Source organism: Bombus bifarius, unplaced genomic scaffold (genome assembly GCF_011952205.1).
Source record: "Bombus bifarius isolate JDL3187 unplaced genomic scaffold, Bbif_JDL3187 scf7180000008243, whole genome shotgun sequence".
In the NCBI taxonomy this organism is placed as follows: Eukaryota; Metazoa; Arthropoda; class Insecta; order Hymenoptera; family Apidae; genus Bombus; species Bombus bifarius.
In genome coordinates, this window is record NW_022884537.1 from 74,469 (window position 1) to 84,248 (window position 9,780).

A 9,780-nucleotide genomic window follows, 5' to 3' on the forward strand; every position below is an offset into this window, starting at 1 on the left:
CTCGAGCCCAAGCTCATTATCACAACTCTCGAACAATTACAATCGGATTGAATAACTACAATTGTTCAATTACAGCTATAGTAGACTCTACGTTACAATGTTGCGGGATTATCCAAAATTCCAAAGGCTCCGGTGTTCTTTCATCTCCGACATATATAATTATATAGTCCATAGACATCGCCAAGTCGTCAACATCCTGCCCATATCGAAAGTATCCAATCGTTGTCCATAAACTCGCCAGGTCGTCAACAAATAAGCCAATCAGATGATAGTATAAATACAGTAATATTGTGAAATCTACAATTCACTTGTCTATCTAACGCCTGCATTCTGCTAAAGACCCGATGATGCGCGCACAACGCCACAATATAGATAAATACAAAACAATATATACTAAATAATGAACAATAAGCAATAAATGATAAAATAAATCAATAAAATAAATAAAATAATAGTCACGTAGGCAGATGAATAAATAAGTATTAAATAACCAACAAAGAATAAATAAATAAATGTATAAATATGAAATAATTAATAATAACTAACTAAATAAATAATAATAAGTAAGTGTTACGCCATGCGGCTTACCATAGGTCATATTCTTAACTATCGATCGCGGCACTATAATGTCGCAGACGGATCGTCGCGTCTGCCCGGCAAACAAACATTGTAGTGGCAAGCGCATGGTTCATTAAGCAGGGCGACTTCCAGAAACGTCGACTCGTGGCCGTTATTTTACCTCGCGTAAAAGAATGTGGCGTGATCCGAACGTAGTGGGGGTCGCCTTCCAGAAAAAACGAAAAAAATCGAAAGGCGTTCAGAACTTTTCGAGAAGTCGAACCGTCAACACATCTGATATGTCGCGCATTACTTATCAACCAAAACGCAGTTACATATTTTTTGTTCCATTTATATCTTTCTAGTTAATAAGTTGTTGAAATAGACATTAATTTATTTGTGTTAAATCTGTGGAATTTCATTGAACTACCCTTATTATCATAATCGAAATAAGGGGATCGATCAGTTCGTGGCGTCGATTATTTAATCGTAACGGGAACTTACAACTCTCGTTGACGTGCTATCTCGCGATCGCGTCTCTCCGCGAACGATCGAAACAGTAAGTAATAATAAGTAAGTAAATAAATAATTTAAAATAATATATAATAAATAAATAAAACAAATAAAACAATACTAGTTAATAAATACAAAATTACAAATAAATAAAATAAAATAAAATAAAAGAATAAATAAAATAAATAAAATATTAAAATATTAAATCCCACCACTACATACTCCAAACTACTAATCGCCACGTAACTCTTACAGCCTCCTCATTACACGGCACACCATTACTTATTTATTCATTCCAAGGAACTTAGTTCGGCTCGTGTAAACAAATAAATAAACTATATGTCGGAGGGGCAGGTTAGCACGTGGACGTTCGATGAACCTTTACTTAACTTTACCGTCGCGAACGTAGCCAATCTCTATCAGTGCGAATGTGGACACTACTAGAGGCTACGAGTAACGGTAATAGGATGGTCGGAATGATGGTGACAGCGAATTCAGGTTCGACAACGAATCCACGATCCACGGGAGGACTCGTATCAACGTGCTACTCGATTCGGGTAACTTCCCGATAACTCAATCGTCCAACGACTCGCTAACTAACTGACTAGCGCTAACTCTCACTCTGACTCCGTCAATCCAAAGGAGGCTGCCCTTATATACTTCTGTCCCCGCTTCTCGGGTTAATCTTTGTTTTAAGGAGAGCCATATAATCATTTCATACCTCTGTCAGGTACATGTCCCTCCCGTGACCGTGGCTACGTCCGGTGACCTGCCATGTCACTTCGAGCCCAAACCCATCGTCATAAAGTCAGATTGGAACATTAAGACTATTTCTTATTTTTATTACTTAAGGGCGGCTATAGTAAATGTCTGGACTAGTGTATTGGATCATTTTCGATTTCGTACTCGGATGAGTCTCAGTTTGTTGGGTCATCTTGCTACGTTGGGTGTATGAGGGGCGCAGGGCATCGCACTGGACATATTGTGGGGGCGCAAGAGGTCACCGTGGCGGGTCAGAGGCGCAAGTGTATCCACAAATGCGCAGGAGGTCACGGTGACAGGTCAGAGGCGCGGGTGGTCGCAGTGGACGTACTGTGAAGGCGCGGGGCACCACACTGGGTGTCCGACCGCAACGTGGTGTCAATGATCCTCTGAGGTCCGTGTACTTGCATCGTTATCGTCACCGTCGTTGTCGTCGTCGCAGACGTCCAACTCAGCGGGAACGCTACTATCCGGCATTTTCCTTAGTCTGTCGTAACTGTCTTTATACGACCTTTTGCCGCCTAAGGTTTCTAACGTATACCGATCCCCTTCTAAAACATCTGTTATCACGAATGGGCCCCTGAACTTGGGATCTAGCTTCGTCTGATTTCTCTCTTCGTTTTTTTGTAACACAAGGTCACCGAAATTGAACCGAACTATTCTAGCTTTCCCTTTGTCAAATCTGCCCTTGTCGTATGTGGCACCAGTCTCTATGTTCCTTAGGGCTTGTTGCCTTACTTCAGCGATGTCTATTACCTTTTCTTCGAGACTATCGGGTACTATCAGGTCATTAAGGTCTTACTGCTTTGCCGATCAGTAGTGCTAATGGGCTCGACTTAGTTACGCGGTTGGTGGTACAATTTAAGGCCAGTTGTATTTCCCCAGCCGCGTCTTGCCACGACTGCCCGGTCGTTTCTACCGTTGTAAACATACTCTTTAGCGCGTGCATCGTACTCTCTACCTGTCCCTTGGCCCTACTCGCATCGGTTGCTATTTCGTGGAGTTTAATGTGTCTACCTTGACAAAAATCTTGAAATTCTTTGACCGTAAAACGTCTTCCTTGATCCGCTATTATCCGGCAAGGACTGCCGAATAAAAATATAGCATACTTAGGTACCTTACGGTACTAAGGGAATCTATTTTACGAGTATGATGCAGGTATGCGAATTTAGTGAAGGCGTCGGCCAAAACAATGGCATATTCTTTCGAATCACTCTTGCTGCTTAGTTTGCCCGTTAGGTCCACGTGAACTGTATGCCAAGATATGCTGGTCTTAGGAATAGGGTGTAGTTCTGCTGGTATTTTACCTGAACTAGCCTTCGAAGCTCGACGAGCATGACAGTTCTCAATGAATTTACGAACATATTTCGCCATTCCTTCGAACCTGTAATACTCGTACAGTTTCTCAAGCGTTTTATCCCAACCTAAGTGCATAATCGACTGTTGCACATGGTTAATGACGGACCACCTAAAACCTCTTGGGGCAATGGACAAGGAGAGAGTCCTGCCTTTTCTTTGTCCTTCACGATAAACGGTACCAGGTCGTAATTCATACGCGTTTGCGACATCTTCCACGAGCTCATCATTTTGTAGTTTAGTGACGATTTCTGAAATTTGAGGGTCCCGACGTTATTCCGTTAACAGCCAGTCTTCTGAGATCTCGGCCAGATTAGTTTCTTCTCCTTGACTTTGACTATGACTATGACTTTGACTATGATCAATGTCTATGGAATTCCGCTGAAAGAAATCTAAGTGAGCCATTCATTTACCTCCTCGATACACAATGTCAACATTACAAGTTTGTAAGTAAGTTTCACCTTATTATCAGATGCCTTCACGGAACTGCAACCAGTGACAACAAGAAATTCTCTGTCATGTAATTAGTAGCGGAAATGTTTAATAGCGCTTAACAACTGCTAACGTCCGTAGTCCATATGAATGATACTTAGATCCCGCAGGGCTAGTTCTTATACTGTCATATTCTATTATTCTATTGTTACCTTCCGTCTTGTGCATTAAAATAACCTCATATCCATCCGAACTAGCGTCGATATGAAGTTCTATCGGATAGTTCGGGTCAAATACCATTCACACCGGCGCGTCGGTCAGGGCCGAAATTACCTTCTGCCTTATTTCTTCATGCCTATCCGTCCAAGTTATGTTTTATTACTGGAAGTAAGTGCATACATGGGTTTCGTTACCTGTGAAGATTTAGGGACGAATTTTCGGCAATAAAAGACTAAGCCCACGAACTGGCTATGCTGTGTGACGGTCGTTGGTTCAGGTAAAGAAGTCAAGGTTTGTATTTTACCCGGATTGGGACGGACCTCTCCGTTATGAGTTACATGTCCCAAATCGAGTATCGATATGTTTGGGAAAGAGCCTTTAGAAAACTTAGAAGAAAATCCGGCATTTACGAGGGTATGTAATACGGTGTACAATCTTTCTAGAGCTTGATCCATGGAGTGGACAATGATTAGATCATCGTCCAAATAACCAGCAACGTACGAATGGCACGTTGGCTGCCCTACGTGTTTTCAAGGGAATCTCAGGAATGATCTCTCGTTTCGTTGGTTCGCAACATTAAAATCACAAGCCGCTATCGAGTACCATGGAGAAAAGTGTGGTACCGCTCACTCTGACTAAATGCTTTCTTATGTCACCAAAATTAGAAAAGGGATCAAATGGTACAGAAGACTTGGCATGCGACTACTTCCGAGGATTTCTATGGTAAGCGCTTTGATGGTTTAAAAAGACTTGCAGCCAGGAAGAAATTAGAATATTCAGACAAGTATTAGTTGCAAAATTATTAGGGTTGTCAAAAATGCAAAATCCTTGTTTCGATGACGTCAGCGTAATATCGCCTTTCGGAACAACGGTTCCGAAAGAAACATTAGACGCGCACGCAACCATGCTATGCAAATAAAAGACGTCGAATGGACCGAACAACAGCACAAAAGAGTTTGAAGAAAACGATAACTTATTGTCCAAATCGTCCAACGAGGGTGAGCAATGCCGTATATTCCCTCGAGTTAGGATGAATAAGGGTTTGGTGAAACCCGCTGGCCATGCCCGGACTAATAAAATATCTTGCTTTTGTAATCTCGCGACTTGATCCGCAATAAGGGGTAAAGAATACCGACCCGGGGCCGTATTTTCATTTAGTTCTCGAAAATCTACCAATCATCTATCTGAACCATCTTTCGTCTGCGCGAGTAACATAGGGCTCGCGAACGGCGAGTTACTAGGCCTTATGATAGTTGGCTCTAATAAATTGGCTTATTCTCTCACGTACTCTTCTGCGCTCTTTCTCGCGAAGTCTATTAGGACTTCTTTGTACGGCGATGTTAGGATCGCTCAATTGTAGTTCTAACTGGCCTGTATTTACGCGAGTACGTAGGAAACCCGCACCGAGTGAATCTTCGAATTTTCGAAAAGAAAGATTAATCGACTTTTATCACTACCCCGCACGCCATTGTCACTTCATTAACACCGATCTCGTCTTCGAGGGTTTTATTACAGGCATTAATTATTTGTCGTAGAAATAGCGAGGCTATTTTGTATAACACTACGTCACAGCCTTGACTTGTAATTTCACAATCAATCGCGATATCATATTTTAAAATAATTATCAGTGAGGACATGACGAATTTATTTCTAATGCAAAGCCACTAACGCCCGAGACGGACAAGAGTTGAGATGTACCAATATCTCTCATTCCTCGCATTACGACTATATCAATCGTTCTTTTCCAGCAATTTTCATCTCATCCGCCAATAAACCCAACTATAATCTTTACAAAAATATATGTCGGGTAAACATTAGAATTTAAGGCGCGTAACGATTCTTCGTTTGAATTAGCCATCGCTTTACAAAACAGAGATTATATTTACGCGTATATACAAGATTTTACAAAATATTATGAGTATTGAGTTTAATGAATAATAAGATTAACAAACAATAAGTTTAACTAATGATTAGATTAAAGAATAATAAGTTTAACGAATAATGAGTTTAATAAACGCCATTAACAATGTTCTTGGGTTCAAACGAATCCACAGTCAACGGGATAATTCTTTACTATGCGTAGAATAATTTTAGACACAAAAAATACGATTGCTGAGACGCTCGGTAAACTGCCTCTTGTATCACTTTCCAAGGCGACCACACGAATGAATATCTGATGAAAATCTTTTTCGCTGTACGACTGCATTTGTTTGTTATATGCTCGCTGGAGGCATCGAGAAGGTTCCAATCGCCGTTGCTAGGCAGCTTCTGCCAAGAGTTTGTTATATGCTCGCTGGAAGCATCGAGAAAGATCCAAACGCCGTTGCTAGGCAGTTTCTATCTGGAGTTTGATTCCTAATACAACGTGTGTCCCATTATATCGACATCTCCAAAGTACAATTCTGTGATTTCTAGGGAGAACAATACAACCGATCCACACCTTCGTCAGGCAAAACGTTTATCCCGTGACCGTGGCGACGTTCGGCGACCAGTTGTCACCTCGAACCCACTTTCGCTATCACAAGTATCAAACAATTACAAATGACAACAATTGCTTAATTACAGCTACGATAAAATCTGGGCTAAAGCATGAGAAGACTTTCCCAAAATTGCAAAGGGAAGGCTCCGGTTTTCCTTTCATCTCCGACATATAGATATATATAAAACACTATATTTTGTAAATATCTGTATAGTAAACGAGTCCATCCACTATCTTCTTTGCTAAGACCGCTTCGTCAGCATCGAATTGTGTTGTTATAATGTCAGAATATTTCCTTGGTTTTCCAGTTCCCTGTTGCCGTCTTGACTGTTTCGGTAGTATCTGGTTCAGGCATTCTGTTACGCCGGGCGACCCTCTGCCTGGCCCAGGTCACACACCGCGGGCCAGACGGACACCAGATGTCCGCTCTTCCGTACGGCGTACCCTCAATAGCCTTAAGTATCTTCCATAAATCTCAGGAATTTCCTAGTAGAAGTCCTTCAAACCAAACAAACGTCTGTTTCCGAAGAATTTCTAAAGACTATTATCTACCACGGCTTGACAAGGGAAAGTTAGTTTTTCTCACGTATGCTGCAACTTTCCTCCCACTAACCACTTTCTCTCGAGGGCGGTTAAGACCCTTCGTTTAACCAATTAACAACGAAGCCTATTCCCTCACTCTCCTAACTAAAATCGTCACCAACAAATCCGATGGTCCCGTGTGCTAGACACATCCATCCTTAGCTTTCCTCCGACACAGCATCGTCACTCAACTTCACTTCTTCTACATCGTTGGAAAAGTCAACTACTAAATCTAACGCCAATGCCTATCGGGGCAGTCTAAGCATAACGCGAGAGTCGGTCTCGGTATTGTCGAGCATATATTTCCTCTCCTAAATATCTTATAGTGCTACGTCCACTAATACATTAAATCCAATTATAAGAGCCCTGCTCTAACGGACATATCTATCTTATCTTCGTGCGATAAGTGATTATCTATCTATCTATGCTCATCAGTGTAATCTAAGTGTTGGAAATATATAATTTATAATTCTGTGAATCACAGTGTTATACAAACTCAATCATCCCTATTATCTCAACGGAAATCAGGGGATCGATCAAGTCGTGGTGTCGATTGTTATAATCGTAACGGGAATTTACGACTCCCGTTGACGTCTCTCCTAGCGACTACGTCTCCCCGCGATTGGTCGAATAAACACATTCCATAAGTATTCACTTAAGTTTGGTAGTAGGCTTCTTTCAACTGCGTCAGCTTTAATGTATATCTTCCGATGTGACTAACAAGCTTCTTATTATTATCAATTTCTATTCCAAGATGGGTTACAACATTCTTCCCCTTTTTAGATTATGATTGGTTACCTCGGTATTTATTACCTTGGATATCTTCATACCGTCGTATATTATGTTTTGCAAAGTTGGATCCGTAACCAATCCTCGTGCAGTTCCTGCATGCACACTTCTTTCTACGATGATTGGTTGCATACAAACCTTGTTAACTTATAAGGTACCTTTTCTTGTTTGCTAAGACCATTCCGTCGGTGTTGAATCGTTTGTTATAATGTCACTAACTTTTGACTTTCAAATTTTCTCACGTCTTCTTGATCATTCCACTAGTATCAACTTCGATTCTTCGTATTACATTTACTCCAATTTGGTAGTTGGTTTCTTATCACTGCGTTGACCCTTGTATAAACTTCTTTGATGTGAGTAGTAAATTATCGTTGTCACTCACTTAACCTATCTTAGTTATTTCTTAACTCTTCCTGCACTTATTAACTGATTTTATTTCTTCTTATTAAAGACCGCTATGTCAACGCTGAGTTATTTCGTTATAATGTCATTAATTTTCTTGATTTTCTCGGTTTTATTTTCCATTAGCGAACTGTAAGTCTGTTGTCGAGCATCAATTATTGATTGTTATCGTGCTTCATTTAGTTTAATAGAAATATTATTGCAAGTCTTTAATAGTATTATTCTCTTCCATATATATTAAGGCAATTGAATTGTTAGTTCATTCATTCGTTTCTGCTGACAGTCGTATACTATGTTCTACGGAGTGAGTCCACAACTTGTTTCTGCGAAATTCCTGCATGTACGATGATTAATTGTGCGCTAGGTGCTTTTAACTTTCACTGCTTTTAATTATTTTATTGAATTAACATGTTGTGTATTTAAATGATGGTTAGAACGCACATGATAATTTTCCTTTTCCTTTTAGGTTTCTACCATCTGCATGATTCGATAAGCAGTGTCACACTTCCTTTGGTTTAGGTATTGTTCTAAACATTTAGTAGTATTATGTTTTGCATCGAATCTATTAAAGTTAATTCCTACATTTGTTTCAGCTGGCTGCCGTAGATTATGTTCTACGGATATGGACACATAACCTGTTTTCGCATATACACTTCCTTCTACGATGAGTAATTGTTCACGAGGTACTTTTCACTTCCACTGTTTTGTAATTATTTTATTGAATAACACACTTTATATTTAAGTAATAGTTAGAACACGCTTAGTAATTTTCCCTTTTCCTTTTAGGTTACCACTATCTGCAGTATTCGACAAGCAGTGTTGTTCCATATACTACCGTACTCCGTTGTCTCTTGAAATCGTTCTTGTGGTCTGTTTCGATTGTGTTACTTGTTCGAGTGTATTGTTCGTGGAATCCCTTTTACTTTAATCTTGACGTTTCGTGTGTGGATTCTGACAATAGTGCCTGGTTTATTGAAGTGTGTTAATATGCCTAGGTGTTTTATATATTTTATATTTAGTTGTATATAAGATATATTTTGTTTATTGTGGTTTTGTATGTCCATATTTGCTGTATATTAAATTGGTTGATATTTCCTGTTTGTTATAAAGGTGTGTATTCCTATCGTTCCATTCCTTTTTCCTTTCCTTTGAATTATTCGTGAAGTTATTACGAGATTTGATTAAATTGTCGAATTGTAGGTTATCCTGATTGAATATAGTATTATGTCGTGTTTTATTAATTAATTTACGAGTCACTTTTGGTTAATTGGTTCTTCATAGTTTATCCTTAGTCGAATTATGAAATTATACGTTATGTTGTACTCTTTATATTTACTATTTCGTTAGAGTACCTATTTCATTTTATTATCTGTTATTTGCCTCGTATACTAATTCACTATATATGACCACATTTAATTAATCTTTTATTAAAAAATTTCCATTTCGTTGTATCGTTCGTTTGTTTTTAATATTCGAATTCTCACTGGCGTTATTTGTATATTGCGGTTTTCCGTTTTTTCGTTACGGCACGTGCGTAGCGCGGCACGTGACATACGCATGTCCATTTTTATTGTTTACTTAGCAAGTTTGTGAGTAGTTGTAACATGACTGGTGTTTGTTGTACTTGTTGTCTTAGTATTGTGTTTAGCTCACTTACCATTTTTCTTAATATCTCCGCACCTTTAATG

General features: G+C 39.5%; 1 long non-coding RNA gene across 2 annotated transcripts; it reads left to right on the forward strand.

Moving 5' to 3' along the window:
- The first annotated feature begins 7,791 nt into the window (after window positions 1–7,791).
- Window positions 7,792–9,401, forward strand: LOC117211764. Of its 2 annotated transcripts, none has more exons than XR_004488319.1 (3): window positions 7,792–8,611; window positions 8,686–8,775; window positions 8,879–9,401. It is a non-coding gene; the product is annotated as an uncharacterized LOC117211764 (long non-coding RNA). The 2 variants fall into 2 exon arrangements; XR_004488320.1 differs by having other exon boundaries at window positions 7,807–7,844.
- Window positions 9,402–9,780: the final 379 nt, after the last annotated feature.